Source organism: Lithobates pipiens, unplaced genomic scaffold (genome assembly GCF_037356315.1).
Source record: "Lithobates pipiens isolate NorthernLeopardFrog02 unplaced genomic scaffold, aLitPip1_a1.2 Scaffold_13, whole genome shotgun sequence".
NCBI lineage: Eukaryota > Metazoa > Chordata > Amphibia > Anura > Ranidae > Lithobates > Lithobates pipiens.
The window spans coordinates 362,017,438-362,037,491 of record NW_027507718.1 but is presented as its reverse complement, the minus strand read 5'-3'; positions in this window follow the sequence as shown (position 1 = coordinate 362,037,491).

Here is a 20,054-nt window from a genome sequence, read left to right as displayed (position 1 = left end):
ACATAAAAATGTTGTATTTTGCAAAATTAAAAATTTGGAAGATGCACAGAGTGTGTAAACATCTCCCATCATGGGGGATCAATGTACATGTTTTGTGTAAAGTGTCTGAGATGAAGGGGTTGCAGCCCCAAAGCATGTACATTGATCCCCCATGATGGGAGATAGCACATGTTGACACACTGTGTGCATCTTCCAAATGTGTTTTTTTCAGGGGTCACACCCCATGTGATGAAGGCAATATCAGCCCAGTTTGTACATACTCATGTCTGATATTGTCTTCACTTTTCAAAGTTGAACTTTGTAAGTTCCTGTGTTCTGTATTTTACGGTTTGATACATGCCTGTTTACACAAAAAAAACAAGTAAAAAAATATATGATTAAACTCTGTTTTGGATACACAAAATCTCTTGGTTTGTTGTAAAAACCTTTAATAAATGCACATATGAATGTGCTTGTATTAAAAAGTTGAATTCTCAACAATGTGTGGCTTCCTTTTTCATTGGGCATAAAATGTATTTGTAGTCAAATTTGAGTTTGTGCTGAGAAGGAGTACGATTTACTAAAGGCAACTCCACTTTGCACTCCAAGTGCAGTTTCAGGTGTACTTTTGCAGTGCACTTGTAGTGCATAGTGGATGTGCCTTTAGTAAAAAGCACCCAGAGTGAGGTGTAAATTTGGACAATCATGCCATTTTCCTGCCATGGTGCTGAAAATGAGCAGGATTTTGATCAGTAATGCACTACATACATTAGTTAACAAAAAGAAGACCCACAACATAATAAGATTATCTGAAGAAGAGACTGTCCCCTCATCTCGCTCTGAACTTGGGTTTGCACTGTTGGTGAAAAAGGCACAACTTTAATAAAACTGGCAAAGTCTGCCATTCCTGTGGCGTTGAAGGACACTGTGTAGTGAAACAAGAACAAAAACGAGTAATTTGACAAATCAACATTGCATGCAGATTAGACACCAAAATTTTTTGGCAAAATTAGTATAACATTTTTTTAACTGAGTATTTAAAGCCTAAAGTATAAGGTCCCTTTATGAGAGTCATAACCCCCCCCCCCATCCCCCCCATCTGATGGGCCCTTGCTAAAAAATGAGGGGGGATGTTTAGGACAGGTAACCCTCTCCACTTGATTGAGAGCTGAATGCCTAAATAATGTGTGATACTTTGGGAAGCCCCTCCTTAGTTACACTATTGGCAGCCCACCCGGACAGGTAAGAAGTGTCATAATAACAAAATGGAAGCACATTTTGACATTCTGCTATTACATAGCAAGAAAATTAATGTGTTAAAAAATAAAAATAGCATTTGAAAGTATTGAGGCAGGCCCTTACACTACATGCTTTGGTGAATTTGTCCATAAATCATGAAAAAGGTATTTAGAGTGTGTATTGGGTTGGGTCAAGTCATCAGATAGAGGATTGCTATCAGCTGAGGTAGCAGTTGGGGAGAGGGGGGTTACTAATGAGTTTGGCACAACTCCAAAAATCAAAAAAAAGGTCACTTTGCATGAATTGAAGCACACACATCACATTTGTTGAGATTTTAGGGGGTGTTTAGGGGAAAGCAATACTATGGAGCTGCCAAAAGACATTGTTAAATGACTAGACTATAGTTTTAGGGGCCAAGAAGAGCATGGTGGGGAAGTTAGTGAGGCAAATATGCATGAGGACAAAGGGGCAGAGCATATGAATTAGAGCATATTGCAATGATGGTAATTAGGGAATGAGGAAAGAAATGCAAGACATTAGCAATCATGAAATACATAGAATGTGATGTTTAAGGATAAAAATTAGCATAATATAGTCCTTCTGCAGGAGCTGAATGATGGCAGAACAGGTCTCTGGAATAATGATCCCCAGAGCCTGGGGGGAGATGCCTGTAGAGAACTTGAGGTCCAGAAGACTTCTCCCTGTCGCCAAGTAGCGCAACATGGCGACGAGCCTCTGCTCCGGAGTGATGGCTTGCCGCATGCAGGTATCCTGCCTGGTGATATAAGGGGTCAGCAAAGCCAGCAGACGGTGAAAAACGGGGTCCGTCATCCTGAGAAAAATCCAGAAATGATCAGGATTATTCTCGCGGATCTCACGGAGCAAAGGCATGTGGGAGAACTGGTGACGCTAGCGCAACCAATTCTTGGTCCACAAATGCCTCCCCTCCCTGTTCATGAACCGGGCATGTGTCAAAGTCAAAGTAAGAACCCCAACACGAAGCCCCTGCACAGCACAAACTGTACGATGAGTACGTAGACGAAACATGTTTGGAAAACGGTTGGCTGGTCAGAACGGACACCAGAAAGCACCGATAAACAGCAAGGCCTGAAAGGACGACCTGAATAGCAGAAGCAAGCAGACAATAAAAAATGCCTTTCAAAGAGTACTATACCAAGATATAGTCCACAATGAGAAGCAAATACTTAATGACTGCACGCACTGATTATCAGATACGCAAGACAAGCACAAACTGAAGAGCGGTAGCGATCTGAATCACTAATCTTCTCTCACCAAACTTCTACTAAAACACGAGATCAGCAGAAGGAGCCCAAAGGGTGCCGGACCTGGTGCTGAACTTCCTTTTTCTAGTCCCGCCGTACACGGCTTACGTCACCCCATTCTTGGCAACCGCTAAATCAGACAACTTGGTCCGACCGTGTGTATGCAACAGTTTCGGACACAATCCGTCGGACTAAATCCGACGGACAAAATCTAATGGATTTGGTTGGCAGAATCTCCGACCGTGTGTACAGGGGCTTAGAAATAAAGGAACCACCACCACCACCATGATTAAGGAGGAGGCTTACCGGAACGTATGGACTTAGCTGGGCTTTCGCCACCCGAGTCTTAATAGGCTTATGTACTTAAACCGGCCCATGAATGGATTATTCATTATAGTTACATTTTATTGCATATATATGTTAGGTGTGACTACAGCAAGTCACCTACTCATCAAGTTATGTTACCGTTTCCCAATTATTATTAGAGTTCTTATCTAAGCAAAGAGACACGGAAAGAAGTTCTCAGTATTTCTGCTCAGAAGACTGCACCCAACTCTGAGACTCTTTATTAACACAGGTCTCTTATATACACAAAAGACAGGCTTCAGGAATGTTGAAACACAACAACAATTTCCATAAAAGGCAATTCTCTAGGCGTCTTCTGCTTTTAGAGCTGATGTGGCAGATGGTCCTTAAGATAAGGTTTCCTCTTATGTGTACGTGACTGCACCCACCCGGACTTAAGGATGATGTGTCTTTAAGTTACTGAGAATAAAACAGATGAGATAAGCATTTAGTGAAACATACTGTCAACCATCTTGGTTTTCTTATACCTTGATCCTCACAATTTCCCCCTTTGACATCACCCTTCCCTCTTACCCTGGGTCCACCTGAACAAGTTCTAGTCGGCCTATGTCCAAAGTACTCTCCCTGACCGCGAGTTGTCAGAGGGGTATACACCCATCCCCCTGGATAGTACCAACATCTAAAATTCAGGAAGAGTGGCCTTTCTGAAAGATGGGTGATGTCAAGGAACTAAATCCATCTATCTTATCCAACTTATCAACTTACAAAAGTTCCATCTTTTCTACAGCATTTACCTTGGCTTTCTTGCAAAAACACATAAACAACTTAAAACACAAATAAATGAGAAATATGAATATAAGCACTACTATAATCGTCATTGCTGCCTTCTTGAACCAAGAAAATAACCCTGAGAAACTAAAAGTTCCACCAAAAGGATCCCAGTCACGGCCAATATTACGGGCCTTCTCCTGTAGATCCTTTACTTCCGTGCGGTGTTGTGCAATGATGTCATAATAATCGGGTACTTCGATGCTGGTGTTATGTATCCAAGTACAACATTCATAGTCTTCTGTGGTCTCACAGAGTCCTGTTAATGCTGCACTCATACTTTCAATCGCTAACTCATGTAATTCTATTTGTTTTGTGATGGCTCTGGTCTCTAGATTTAACTTAGTAATGTCATCAGAGTTTTTCTCCAAAATATCATTAATTATTCCAGTATAGTTATTTAGTCGCTTCATTAAGTCTATACCCCACCCTGTCCAGGATGGGAACCAAGCCCATGCCATGTCCTGCTCTAAAAATATTTCTCTTTTGCTACGATATCTGAGGGGATATCTGGGGTGCATACTAGCTTCTAGTAGGTGATCACCTCGTTCATCACCCACTACTCCCATTACTGGTACCAAACTTGCGAGGTAGCACCATCCCTGAGCCCTTCTAGGTATCCAGGTATAACACTTATCCCCACAACAGATGTATATTTTGTTTCGTAAGGCTACTGGACTTGAACTGATATTACGTCTATAACGAGAGGTGTATCCATAGAGGGAAAGGTTGGACACTAACCACCTAACCTTATTATCCACAATGTTAGTGAGGAAGTCAGATAATGTCTGGTGTGTACTGGTATTACTGGGGTAGAAGCTTCCATTTAATACGACAATGGACAAGTTAAACTTGCTGTCTTGGCATTCTCTATTTCCTCCCGTTGTGTTCCCTAGGTTGAAACACCAATCAGGGGGAAAGGCGAGGCCATTTGATTTAAACATTATGGTCTTGCTGGTATTTGTTCCAATTATGTTAATGCTACTGTTAGCAAGATCAGTATAATTTATAGGAACTGCCATCAGTGGTATTTTAGCCGTGCTGGGGTGTAATTTACTGCAAACCCAACATTTCTCATATCCTGACTTCCGAGCATAAGCATATTTAAACTTCAGTAATAACATTTTTTTAGAAAATCCTTCATCCTTGTGAATTTCATTCTGTGAGGTAACCAAACTATTGGTCAGGATTACTGAAACAAAAAGAATAAAAAGATACATGTTGTCATTTGCCAACTGGCTCCTTTTTACAGTGTGAAGCGTGGATCCAGGTAGGTTTCCCTTCCAATTTCACTGAGGTTGCTGTAGTCAATAGCACCTGGAAAGGACCCTCGAACCTTGGTTCCAGTGTCTTCCTGGTATGTTTCTTTACATACACATAGTCTCCCGGTTGTAAGTTGTGAGTACCTGTGACAGAATTAGGGTCTGGAAGAGAAGAATACACACTCTTGTGGATTTTAGTTAGACGCTGTTGCAATTGTATCACATATGTAGTTAAACTATCACATTGCAATTGCATACTTTGAGGAAAATATAAACCTAATCTGGGTACACTCCCAAAAAGTATTTCATATGGGGATAACCCGGTTTTTCCTGTTGGAGTGTACCTAATAGAGAACAAAGCTAAGGGTAGACACTCAGGCCATGGTTTATTTAACTCTTGCATGGCTTTTTGTATTTTTAGCTTTATTGTCCCATTTACTCTTTCTACTGATCCTGAACTCTGTGGGTGGTAAGGGGTGTGAAAACTTTGTTGAACCCCTAACATTGCCATCACATTTTGCATTATTTCTCCCGTGAAATGTGTCCCCCTATCCGATTCTATTGTTTCTGGGAGACCAAACCTAGGTATCAGCTCAGTAATCAGTTTCTTGGCGGTGGCTTTTGCCGTAGCTGATTTCACAGGATAACTTTCTGGCCAGCCTGAAAATAGGCAGATGCACACGAGAACAAATTCAAAAGGGCCGCTCTTGGGCATTTGTATGTAGTCAATTTGCAGTCTCTGAAAGGGATATTGGGCCCGGACCTGATGTTTACGTGGGGTTTTCACTCTCTGTCCTGGGTTATTTAACAGACAGATTTGGCATGCAGCACAGTAGTTCCTTGCAGTACTACTGAATCCAGGGGCTAGCCATCCTTGGCTTACAATCCTATACATAGAATTGGAGCTGACATGAGTGGGCAAGTGGACAGCCGCTGCCATTGCGGGGTATAGAGAGGCGGGTAGACATATTTTGTCTCCCTCTCTCCATACATTGTCAAGGCCTGGTGCAGCTCCCTCCTTAACCCAACGGTCCTTCTCAGTAGTCCCTGCTTGTTCCTGTAGTTCGATCAGCTGCTGCCATGTGGTTTCGGGCATACTCACCTGTACCGTGGCTAAGGTCTCAGGGCTTACTTCCCCTAGAGCTGCCTTCTTTGCAGCTAAATCTGCAAATGCGTTTCCTTTTGCCTCAGTTGTTTTTGCGCTCGTGTGTGCCGCTATCTTCATAATGGCTACTCTTCTAACTTTTTGAAGATTGTTCAGGACTCTTTTGATTCCTTCACCATGTTTAACAGGTGTGCCTGCTGCTGTAAGGTAACCTCTAGCTTTCCATATGTGGCCATAATCATGTGCCACACCGTAGGCGTATGCAGAATCAGTGTAAACGTTCCCTTCTTGTCCCTCTAAGTGTTCTAAGGCTTTTTCTAAAGCTGTTAGTTCCGCTTCTTGTGCAGACATGTGTGCTGGTAGTGACTTTGCCTCAATTACCTGTGTGTCCGTTACCACAGCATAACCTGTGTGATATTTACCTTTGTCATCGGCAAATCTACTACCATCTATGTACAGTGTGTGTTCTGCATTTGCAATGGGTGTGTCTGTGACATGTGGGAACCCCGTGGTCTCTTGTTCCATAAGTTGAAAACAATCGTGTTCATCAGATGTTATGTCATGAAATGAAAGTGTGTCAGAATCCTGAGTTTCTTGTGCTGTGCCTTCACCATTACTCCCCCCTGTCAAATCTGTCTGTAAGGGTAAAAGTTGTGCTAAGTTAAAAGAAGTGCATCGCTGGAAGGTAACATTGGGAGGTAGGAGCAAGGTGCATTGCAGACGCAGCTGCCTCGCCATTGATATGTGTTTTGGCTGAACCTGTGACAAGATGGCGTGTATGTCATGTGTGGTATGTACCACTACAGGATTGTCTAAGACAATTTCTGAGGATTTGTCAATGATAATTGACACTGCTGCGACTGCTCGTACACAAGACGGTGATCCTCTAGAGACAGGATCGAGAGCCGCTGAGAAGTATGCTACCGGCCTTTGTTTGATGTGTTGTTGTGTCAACACCCCTGTTGCGTGTCCCGTGATTTCAGCAATGTACAAATGAAATGTTTTGGTATAGTCAGGAATCCCGATCGCAGGTGCCGAAATTAGTAACTTTTTTAAGGTGCTAAAAGATTTATGACCTGCTTCTGTGAGTACATAGGGTACTATTTTCAAGCAATCATATAATGGCTGCATCAGAGAACTGGCATGTGGTATCCATTGTCTACAATATGACACTATTCCCAGAAACATACGAAGTTGCTTAACCAGTTGCCGACCGCCGCACGCCGATGTACGTCGGTACAATGGCACGGGCAGGCATAAGGACATACATGTACGTCCCTTGCCTCCCGCGGGTCGGGGGCCCGATCGGGCCCCCGCCCGGTGCCTGCGGCGGTCGGTATTCGTTCGGGAGCGATCCCGGACGAGGGGACGGCCATTCATTCATGGCCACCCCCTCGCGATCGCTCCCGACGAATAGAAATCCCCGGTGACATCACTTCCTCTCCTGTAATGTAAACACAGGAGAGGAAGTGATGTATTCTCTCCTCCGTGTCGGTATTTTTCGTTCCGACACGGAGGAGAGCGGATCAGTAAGTTGCACCAACACTCACACACACAGTAGAACATGCCAGGCACACTCACACCCCCCCTTTACCCCCCGATCACCCCCCCAATTACCCCTGCCCCCCAGTCACAGTGACACCAATGTCATTTTTTTTTTTTTTTTTTTTTTTTTGCATTGGTGTCATTTGTGACTGTAATAACTGTTAGGGCAGTTAGAGTTAGCCCCCTTTAGTTCTAATGTACCCCCCTAACCCCCCCAATAAAGGTTTAACCCCGTGATCACCCCCCGTCGCCAGTGTCACTAAGGCTGGGTTCACATTGCAGCGGTTTATGAGAACGAATGTGATTCGCACCGCACTGCAGTGCAAATCACATCCGATCTCTGTGCGATTCGAGTTCTGCCATTCGCCGCACCCGCCGCACCCGCCACACCCGCCGCACCCGCCGCAAATTCGCACGGGACCCTTTTTTTGGCCCGCAGCAGAATCGGATCGCATGGGTGTTCACACCATGCGATCCGAGTTTGCAGATCGCACTGCGATATGCGAACTGATCTGGGGGTGTCAGTAACATTTCACTGACACTCCCAGCAGTTCGCATAGGGCAGTGTGAACTGCCGCCGGGAGGCATGCGATGCGGGAACCCGCCGCGGATTCGCGGCGTTTCCGCATCGCTCCAGTGTGAACCCAGCCTAATAAGCGATCATTTTTCTGATCGCCGTATTAGTGTCACAGGTGACGCTAGTTAGGCAGGTAGGTATTTAGGTTCGCCGCAGCTTTTTATAGCGCCAGGGACCCCCATATACTACCGCATAAAGCCCCCTGATTGCCCCCTAGTTAACCCTTTCACCAGTGATCACCATATAACTGTTACAGGTGACGCTGGTTGGTTAGTTATTTTTTTATAGTTTCAGGGCACCCGCCATTTATTACCTAATAAAGGTTTAACCCCCTGATCACCCGGCGGGTGTCATTTGTGACTAATAACTGTTAGGGCAGTTAGGGTTAGCCCCCTTTAGTTCTAAGGTACCCCCCTAACCCCCCCAATAAAGGTTTAACCCCGTGATCACCCCCCGTCGCCAGTGTCACTAAGGCTGGGTTCACATTGCAGCGGTTTATGAGAACGGATGTGATTCGCACCGCACTGCAGTGCAAATCACATCCGATCTCTGTGCGATTCGAGTTCAGCCATTCGCCGCACCCGCCGCAAATTCGCACGGGACCCTTTTTTTGGCCCGCAGCAGAATCGGATCGCATGGGTGTTCACACCATGCGATCCGAGTTTGCAGATCGCACTGCGATATGCGAACTGATCTGGGGGTGTCAGTAACATTTCACTGACACTCCCAGCAGTTCGCATAGGGCAGTGTGAACTGCCGCCGGGAGGCATGCGATGCGGGAACCCGCCGCGCATTCGTGGCGTTCCCGCATCGCTCCAGTGTGAACCCAGCCTAATAAGCGATCGTTTTTCTGATCGCTGTATTAGTGTCACAGGTGACGCTAGTTAGGCAGGTAGGTATTTAGGTTCGCTGCAGCTTTTTATAGCGCCAGGGACCCCCATATACTACCGCATAAAGCCCCCTAATTGCCCCCTAGTTAACCCTTTCACCAGTGATCACCATATAACTGTTACAGGTGACGCTGGTTGGTTAGTTATTTTTTTATAGTTTCAGGGCACCCGCCATTTATTACCTAGTCTCACTAGTGTACCCCTAAATTTAGGGGTGTCTACTTTCCAAAATGGGGTCATTTGGGGGGGGTTTGTGCCATCTTGGCATTTTATGGCCTTCAAAACTGTAACGCCCTTAGAAAGCCTGAAGGCGGTGCTTGGTTTTCGGGGCCCCGTACGCGGCTAGGCTCCCAAAAAGTCCCACATATGTGGTATCCCCATACTCAGGAGAAGCAGCAGAATTTATTTTGGGGTGTCATTTCACATATGCCCATGGCATGCGTGAGCAATATATCATTTAGTGACAACTTTGTTAAAAAAAAAAAAAAAAAAAAAAAGTTTGTAATTTTCCCGCAACTTGTGGCAAAATATAAAATATTCCATGGACTCAACATGCCTCTCAGCAAATAGCTTGGGGTGTCTACTTTCTAAAATGGGGTCATTTGTGGGGGTTTTGTGCCATCTTGGCATTTTATGGCCTTCAAAACTGTAATAGGTAGTGAGGAGTGAAATCAAAAAATTACGCCCTTAGAAAGCCTGAAGGCGGTGCTTGGTTTTCGGGGCCCCGTACGCGGCTAGGCTCCCAAAAAGTCCCACATATGTGGTATCCCCGTACTCAGGAGAAGCAGCAGAATTTATTTTGGGGTGTCATTTCACATATGCCCATGGCATGCATGAGCAATATATCATTTAGTGACAACTTTGTTAAAAAAAAAATAAAAAAAAAAAAGTTTGTAATTTTCCCGCAACTTGTGGCAAAATATAAAATATTCCATGAACTCAACATGCCTCTCAGCAAATAGCTTGGGGTGTCTACTTTCTAAAATGGGGTCATTTGTGGGGGTTTTGTGCCATCTTGGCATTTTATGGCCTTCAAAACTGTAATAGGTAGTGAGAAGTGAACTCAAAAATTTACGCCCTTAGAAAGCCTGAAGGCGGTGCTTGGTTTTCGGGGCCCCATACGCGGCTAGGCTCCCAAAAAGTCCCACATATGTGGTATCCCCATACTCAGGAGAAGCAGCAGAATTTATTTTGGGGTGTCATTTCACATACGCCCATAGCATGTGTGAGCAATATATCATTTAGTGACAACTTTGTGTAAAAAAAAAAAAAATTTTTTTTTTTGTCATTATTCAATCGCTTGAGGCAAAAAAATAAAATATTCAATGGGCTCAACATGCCTCTTATCAATTTCCTTAGGGGGTCTACTTTCCAAAATGGGGTCATTTGGGGGGGTTTTGTACTGCCCTGCCATTTTAGCACCTCAAGAAATGAGATAGGCAGTCGTAAACTAAAAGCTGCGTAAATTCCAGAAAACGTACCTTAGTTTGTAGATGTGACAACTTTTGCGCAAACCAATAAATATACAATTATTGACTTTTTTTTTACCAAAGACATGTGGCTGAATACATTTTGGCCTAAATGTATGACTAAAATTGAGTTTATTGGATTTTTCTAATAACAAAAAGTAGAAAATATCATTTTTTTTCAAAATTTGCGGTCTTTTTACGTTTATATCGCAAAAAATAAAAATCGCAGAGGCAATCAAATACCATCAAAAGAAAGCTCTATTTGTGGGAAGAAAAGGACGCAAATTTTGTTTGGGTACAACATTGCATGACCGCGCAATTACCAGTTAAAGCAGCGCAGTGCCAAAGTGTAAAAAGACCTCTGGTCATTTACCAGCAAAATGGTCCGGTCTGAAAGTGGTTAAAGTTGCCTGGGACATTCATTTGTCTTATGGCCTGGACTCGTTCTTCAGTGAGGTGTCGAGTCCCCTGGGATATACAGTGGCCCAAAAAGACAACCTTTTTCTGGCATACCTGTAACTTAGTTCTATTCACTTTGCACCCTTTTTCAGCCAGGAATTGTAACAATGATAGAGTGGCTTTTAAACAAGTATCGTTATCCGGACAACATAACAATAGGTCATCTACATATTGCAACAATACACAAGTGTCAGGTGGTTGCCATTCCCTATTTTTACTTTTAAAGGTTTAGTCAGTGGGGCATCGGACAAAAGACCGTCATAACCACTTATGGGTATGGTGTCACGGGATGTCATGTGTGGAGGGACTACTGAATCAGATAATAAGCTGCGTGATGCTCCCGTGTCAACTAAACAAGGAATATGTTTACCTTCCACCTTCATCAACATGTGGAGCATTTTATTCTCTGATTCAGCTAGGACTGGGGCAAGTCATGCTGTCGGATCGTCCCTATCGTTGGTACGCCTCTGTCTGTTGTCCCTCGTGTCTCTGTCCGTATTTCCTTCCTGTTCGTCCTTTATTCTTTTCCTACAGTTTCTTTTTATATGTCCCACCTTGTTGCAGTAATAACAGGTAAGAGGTTTACGGGAGGAATTCCCTCCTTCATTGACCCGGGCAACAGTGTTAACTCCCGGTGTCCTTCTGTGTTTAGCTTCTGCTAAATCAGCCTCTATGCCTTGTGCTTTCTGCAACAATGTTCCTCTGTCCCGTATGGCTCTCCATTCGGGAGTACATGCCTTCAATTTGTCACCTATTTGGGGTACTAGTCCTTCCATAAACTGTCGATTGAAAGCCCTAATGGTGACGGGTAAGGCTAAATCTAGACCTTCGTCAGCCATCATGCTTTCCATGTTGAGGTAAAATTCTGTAACAGTCTGACCTGGGGCCTGTTTTATGGGCGCTGTCTAACCCCTTTCCTGCTGTTTCCCTTGGCAAAATTCTCGTAACTGATTAATAAACAGGGGTCTAGAGTCTATGTGACGGGGGTGTATTCCTGGTGGATCTGCCGCTGGATCCCCTTGTGGTCTATGTGGAGCAATTTCATTCATAAATTGATTAAACATCGTCAGTGTCATTTTATGTCTACACAAATCTTCCCCATCTTGCCAAGCTGCTTCATGTGTGTCTAGTAATTGTGTCACGAATCTACAGAATGCGGCAGGTTTTGCTACGGGATCAGGAGCATTCTGTATTAATGCCATAAGAGTGTCAGCCGACCAAGGTGTCCATGTCCTCAGAACGACTTGTTGAGTCACTGTAGGTGGCTGTCCTGCTTGACCCGCATTTGGATTATTTACTTGTATTACCCTAGTCCGACTGTGGACTGGAGCTACGGGCTCTGGTCTTTGAGCTCCGCAATGTACACATTCCTGTGCCCAGTCTGTATTCTGGGTACCGCATACTCGGCATACCCATCCTCTTCCTCTTAAGGAAGGATAAAGTTTTGGTCTTTCATTACCCGGTTTGGTAGTGCTATAAGGAGGTGGAGTACCTTCCGTTTCTACTCCATCCTCGGGAGCTGAAGGGAGACTCTTGCGTCGGACCTTCATGTCCCATCCACCCTGTTCATGACAATACTTCCATCCCTCCTCTTTAGCCCTGTTGGAAACCTTAATTAAACATTGTATTTGTGATACCCATCTGTTCTGCAGGACCTCTCCCTGTCTGTCTCTCTTTATATTCTCCCAACCTTCTACACTTAGCCCATTTTCTCCATCCATTCCAAATTTCTTGAGAACTCTATTCGTGCCCTGTGCCTTGTCCTTCCCATACAACATTGTAATTATGTCTTTAACAGCATAACATTTCTGAGATTCCTCCTGGGGTTTACCATGTGTCTGGCCCATTTTGACAGTCTTGCCTAGGTGACGTTTGGATCACTTACTAAGTGTCTCGTTGCCTTCTCCTCCTAGGGTGCCAAAATACTAAAAACCTCTCCTGGATGAGATTTCTGAAATCAAATTACTTTATATGCTAGCCAACTGACAAATATTATGACCAGACTGACGGCTACAACATATACAAGCATTCCTTTTGGTGGCCAAACACATATAACTAGATCTCCGGACTTTGTGGAGACCTTATTCCCTTCCCATTACCATGGAATCTCTCAGCATTCGTTTCTTATTCCTGCTTTATCGAGGCAGTCAGGACTTATACTTTCAACCCGTTTTTAGGCTCATGAATCAAAAAGCGTATATCAAACTTAAGTGTCGGACCCCCAAAGTACTCTTACGAGTTAAGGGCGCATTCCGTTACTCATTGGGATGATATATGTTTCAATTCACACCATACAAACAGGGCTTATCTCAGTCACAACAGACAGATGACAAGGAGACAGACAAGAAACAACGGTAACATAAGTCAAATATTAAATTCAAGACTCGCTTACTACAGAGGTTGGTTTTACCTGAAGAACAATTCAGACAGATCAGGTGGGCACAAATCTAAGAAGCACAGAGTTTATAAGAAAATAAAGCTTTTCTTACCTGCGCAGGTTTTGTCTGTGGTTCCTGATGTGCCCGACCTCTTCGTTCCGTCCTTATGTTCGTTCGCCTCTTGTAGTTTCTTCAGCGAGTCCCTGTTCGGGCGCCAAAATTGTTAGGTGTGACTACAGCAAGTCACCTACTCATCAAGTTATGTTACCGTTTCCCAATTATTATTAGAGTTCTTATCTAAGCAAAGAGACACGGAAAGAAGTTCTCAGTATTTCTGCTCAGAAGACTGCACCCAACTCTGAGACTCTTTATTAACACAGGTCTCTTATATACACAAAAGACAGGCTTCAGGAATGTTGAAACACAACAACAATTTCCATAAAAGGCAATTCTCTAGGCGTCTTCTGCTTTTAGAGCTGATGTGGCAGATGGTCCTTAAGATAAGGTTTCCTCTTATGTGTACGTGACTGCACCCACCCGGACTTAAGGATGATGTGTCTTTAAGTTACTGAGAATAAAACAGATGAGATAAGCATTTAGTGAAACATACTGTCAACCATCTTGGTTTTCTTATACCTTGATCCTCACATATACTAACAAGAACTTTAAAGAAAAAGGAACTGATTAAGTATGATGTTATAATAAATATTGTTTGTTATAATAAGTATGTGCTTTTGATTTAGCAACATTTATTTATTCTTTAATTATGTGGTGAGCATAGCACTCTCATATTTATACAATTGTACCAAGTTGGTCACTTTTTGTGCTGGGGCTTATTGATTTATTGGTATAGTTTTAAAAGGTGAGTGACAAAAGTTTCATCATCAAATAAACAACAGTGATCCCCTGTGCGTCAATGCGTTTTGCTGTTTTCTTTGTCAGGACACACTTGGTGTAGTTGAAAGGCATAGGTCTCACTATCAAAAGATAAAATAAATCCATCAGACATTGTACTTCAATAACATATAATAAAACACTTTCAAACATTGCTATATCCAGAGGACATACGCATATCAGATACAAATAGCTACCTTGTCAACATAGAAATGACAAAAAAAAGCAGCCAAATTGAACATTAAAATAGGTGATAGTATACAAAAGACATATCTGATGGTGTAAGGATATATAGATATGAATATAAACTCATATGGTTCACCGAGGGAAGAAGGAGATACACCATGAGTATCCAAATAATTAAAGGGCAGAGTAATAGAGAGGATAAGTGTGACCTGATGAAGCAAAACAGCAAAACGCATTGACGCACAGGGGCTCACTGTCATTTATTTGGCGTCAACTCACTTGTTTACACTAGATACTCATTACGATCATATGCCTATCATGTTTTTTAATAATTTTTACTTGACCTGTTTGATATGGCTTATTGTTAATAAAAATATATTTTTGTACTATATCATTGTCCATTTTGCCTGTAAAGTCTGAATTAGGGCTCTGCGGCCCTTTAACTCTTCTCCCTTAAAAATATCCACAGGATTTTACAAACCTAACCATGATCAAACCCAAAGTCATTCATTCCTATATATATACAGTATCTCACAAAAGTGAGTACACCCCTCACATTTTTGTAAATATTTTATTATATCTTTTCATGGTCTCATCAGTCCACAGGACATGGTTCCAGTAATCCATGTCCTTAGTCTGCTTGTTTTCAGCAAACTGTTTGCAGGCTTTCTTGTGCATCATCTTTAGGAGAGGCTTCCACCTGGGATGACAGCTATGCAAAAACATTTAATGCAGTGTGCAGTGTATGGTCTGCACTGACAGGCTGACCCCCCACCCCTTCAACCTCTGCAGCAATTCTGGCTGCACTCATATGTCTATTTCCCAAAGACAACCTCTGGATATGATGCTGAGGACGTGGACTCAACTTCTTTGGTTGACCATGGCGAAGCCTTTTATGAGTGCAACCTGTCCTGTTAAACCACTGTATGGTCTTGGCAACCATGCTGCAGCTCAGTTTTAAGGTCTTGGCAATCTTCTTGTAGCCTAGACCATCTTTATGTAGAGCAACAATTCTTTTTTTCAGATCCTCAGAGAGTTCTTTGCCATGAGGTGGCATGTTGAACTTCCAGTAAGCAGTATGAGAGAGTGAGTGAATAACACCAAATTTAACACACCTGCTCCCCATTCACACCTGAGACCTTGTAACACTAACGAGTCACATGACACCGGGGAGGAAAAATGGCTAATTGGGCACAATTTGGACATTTTCACTTAGTGTACTAAATTTTTTTGCCAGCGGTTTAGACATTAATGGCTGTGTGTTGAGTTATTTTGAGGGGACAGCAAATTTACACTGTTATACAAGCTGTACACTCACTACTTTACATTGTAGCAAAGTGTAATTTCTTCAGTGTTGTCACATGGAAAGATATAATAAAATATTTACAAAAATGCGAGGGGTGTACTCACTTTTGTGAGCTACTGTGTATATGTATATATATATATATATATATATATATATATATATATATATAATATAATATGTACTGTAACCTCTGGATTGCACTGACACAACCTTTGTGTAAGCCAACATACAACTTGTGTGCATAGAAGCTTGAAATTAGGTAACCTGTTTTACGCTGTTGATTTTAATTACAAATTTGAGGCATGATCACCTTCATTGACAAAGAATAAACAAATCCATAATATGGAAAATAACTTCAGATAGGAAATCATTGTAGACTGTAAACATGACTAGATTGACAGACTTGCCCAAAACAATGTTCACTTTTGTTTTAATCTGTGTTCATTATTTTGTGATGTATGCATGCAGGTGAATTAATAATCACGGTACTTAACCACTTTAATACCAAGCATTTTCACCCCTTCCTGCCCAGGACAATTTTCAGCTTTCAGCGATGTTGCACTTTGAATGACACTTGCGCGGTCATGAAACAAATAGAGCTTTCTTTTGGTGGTATCTGATTAGCTCTGGGGTTTTTATTTTTTGCTAAACAAACTAAAAAAAGACCAACATTTTTAAAAAAAAAGTTCTTCTTAGTTTCTGTCATAAAATTTTGTTTTCTCCTTCACTAACGGGCGCTCATGAGGTGACACTGATGGGCACTGATTAGGAGGCACTGATATGTAGAATTGATGGGCACTGATAGGCAGCACTGATATGCATCACTGATGAGCACCGATAGGTGGCACTGATATGCAGCACTGATGGGCACTGATAGGTGGCACTGATGGGCACCGATAGGTGGTACTGATGGGCATGGACAGGTGGCACTGGTGGGCACTGACAGGTGGCACTAATGGGCACTGACAGGCTGCACTGATGGGCACTGACTGGTGGCATTAATGGGCACTGGTTGGCACTGATAGACGGCACTGATTGACACTGACAGATGGCACTGATGGACACTAATAGATAGCACTGATGAGCAGCACTGATGATGAAGTACTGACAGGTGTTACTGCTGGGCACTGATTGTCCCTGTGATGGGCACTGTTTGGCACTGTGGTGGGCTCTGATTGGCACTGTGGTGGGCTCTGATTGGCACTGGGGTGAGCACTGAGGGATTTTTTTGAGGGGGCATTGACTGGCAGCTGTTGGGCAATGACTGACAGGTGATGAGCACATCCGATGAAGGCTGTGCTGATAATCAATGCACTTATTAACAGCACAGACCCCCCTCTGACAGGGAGAACCACCGACTGGCCGATCAGCTCTCTTTGTCAGCATGAACCAAGTAATGCCGTTTACCAGCACTTCCTGGTTCATGCAATGATCAGCTGTGAGTGGTCACAGCTGATCACGTGGTAAGAAGCCTCTGTCACAGGCTCCTTACCATGATCGGAGCTTCAGAGTGTCAGACTGACATGCCGCACTCGCGATCACCGCACTGCTGGCATATTATCCTGCTGGACATCATATGACACGCAGATAGGATAACAGAACCACTTCCCGGCCATCAATCTGCTATAGGCGGGGCGGGAAGTGGTTAAAGTTAAACTATCTGAAACCTACAAACCAAAAACACTATTTAAATATTTTTTTTAATATTCAAAGCAAACTCATCCATTCATCCATGTCTTCATGCTTTATTTTGTTGTAAAATCACTGTAAAAAGCACCCCCCTAGAATTTCTAGCCATGGCTATCTTGAGTGAGGGCAAATGATTCATATAGCATTTACTTCCTGGAATCCATTTTGTCCTTAGCTCAGACATGTATGCAAGGTAGTGTGCTTTGCTTAGAAAACCTCTCCTCCCCTCCTGAATACTCCTGGAATGTATGACATCATTTGCCTAGGCATGGAAACCAGGAAGTAACTGAAGAAATGTTAAAAAATGTTTAAAACAAGAAAATATGATATATTTTTTCTATGTAATTACTAATGCTAGCTGAATACGGATTATAAATTGTCCACGTTAATTGGGAGAGTGAAGTTCCACTTTAAGGGCACAGTTTTAGCTGATTCGGATAAGAGTTGTACAGTGAGTGGGTTAAAAATGGTTACTACAGACTACCTTATGTATAGATGACAAATGAATTGGAACTTTAGTGCCATGGTGGACTGACCTCCCATCTTGATGGTGTCTGGATTGTTCTTGGGCAGAGCTTGCAAAGTGGTACCAGTAGAGCCTCTTGTATCTCAGAGTAGCCACTGACACCAATGATCTTTTGAGTATTCTGAAAGGTTGCCATTCTCCCCATTGGTCTCTATTTTAAAGAGGATTTTTCTCATTGATCCCCGTGCTGTTGTCTGCAGCTGTTTCTGTTGCATCTGAATCTCTGCAGAAGCAGTCTACTGTTTCCCACCTGGGCTCAATGCTTTATTCTTCTTCATTATCAATATCTACCCCTGTACAAAAGATTTATTCCTCCCACAAAACCTTTAATAAAATTCAGGTGGTCGATGTGTGAAAATAAGGTCAGGGGAACAGAATCTTCCTCCCTGCACTGAACAAGGTTATTCTTTTACTGCCACTAATGTATGGTGCACAGTAGCTGGGAATGCATATAAATCTGATAAGCTAACTTTTAGGTGGAAGAAATCAAGCTACACAGCCAGTATTTAGTCCATACACCCCCATGTGACATCACCACCATTATTATTGGTCTCTGTTATCTTATTCGCAGACTCCAGGGCTCCCTTGACTGGTATTGCTTGGTAGAGGGGAGGAAGACCAGAGAATGTCCATTCACTGATCTCCCCTAGTTAGTAAGAACCTGGAAGTGATGAGGATATTGTCACTTACACTTTCTTTGGCTGCTGTAGCCAACAAGGTGATAGAGCACTAATGACTCATTAAAGGGAACCTGTCACAGTAAACATGCCATCACATAGGTAGCTAATGTTTCCACATCGGTTTTGGGCAGAGTTCCAAGCTGATTCTGGTCCATAAGTCCTAGAGATCAGGAAAGCAGATGCCATCTATGTCCCCAGGATGTGGTTCTTCAAGAGGCTACATCTTCTGTCAGACCAGACTGAACCCAGGCCATCACTCTCTCATCTTCCTTAGGCACTTCCCGCCAGGCTTCCTTCCAGGCTGTGGCTGGGCTCCTGTAGTTGTGGCAGGAGGAGGAGGAGGGCGATGGTCGACCTCCTGGCTGCCACTTGCCACAGCCTCCCCCTGGCTGAGGTCTTCCTGTGTATGAAAATGGGACATCGTTTTAGTTTTTTGCTCATCAATCACACCATTTTGTGCTCACGACTGTTGCAAATTGAATTTTACCAAATAGAACAGACTATCATTCTGAGCCCAGCATTTTTCATTATGTCCCAATCATTTTTGGTCACTACTGTCTATTGAGATGTAAACCGCTTTGTTAAATCACAACTTACTAATCAATAATAACATCTAGTTAACATCACTATACCTGTCTCAAGCTGGGCCCCTCCACATGTTGTTGCCTGGAAGGCCCAGGTTGGACATCGGAAGCCTCAGCTGGGGGTGAAGGAAGCCTTTAAGGAAGACTGGAGAGTGGTGGCCTGGGTTCCCCCTGGTCTGCCAGAAAATGCAGCCTCTCATAGTACAACATCCTGGGGATATAAATGGCATCTGGATCTCCTGATCTCAGGGAATCCTGGAACTTCTTGTGCTCCCTGAGATAAGTACACCAATTTTGGCCATCACATAGGTCATGTCTGCCATGGGAAGTATGATCTTAACGAAACCAAGCACTTTCTCCAGCGCTGCCTTCCTCTTTCTTCGGTCCTTAGAAAGGGGGTTTTCATTTGCCACAGGCAGGGGAGCTCCTTGAGCATATCAATGATAATTTCTAGAAAATGAGGTTCCTTGAAGGGATCCATCTTGTCTGCAAGACACAACACAAAAGACAAAACCTAATAATTTCAGGCTAAACTCTCTATAATCTTGTGCCAATATAGGCCTCAATCTAGAAGCAGTATAGGCTAGTGATGTACCAAGTTAAAATTGTACCTTTGTTTGAATGATCAGAGTTTCAGTTCCTCCTTCCTCTACTCACAGATCGTACGTACGACACATCCGTGTTGCGTTTTATATACAGTGCGCATGCTTGAAACTCTGCCCGCCCCTGACGTTCTTTCTAGACTATTCCCCACCCCTTCTCTTTCGGAGCAGTGGGGAGAGCACATGGCGGAGAGAACACAGGTGCGCAATCAGAGTTCCACAATGAGGAGGAGGGCGAGGAAAGCCCGGAGCCTGAAACGTCCCGAT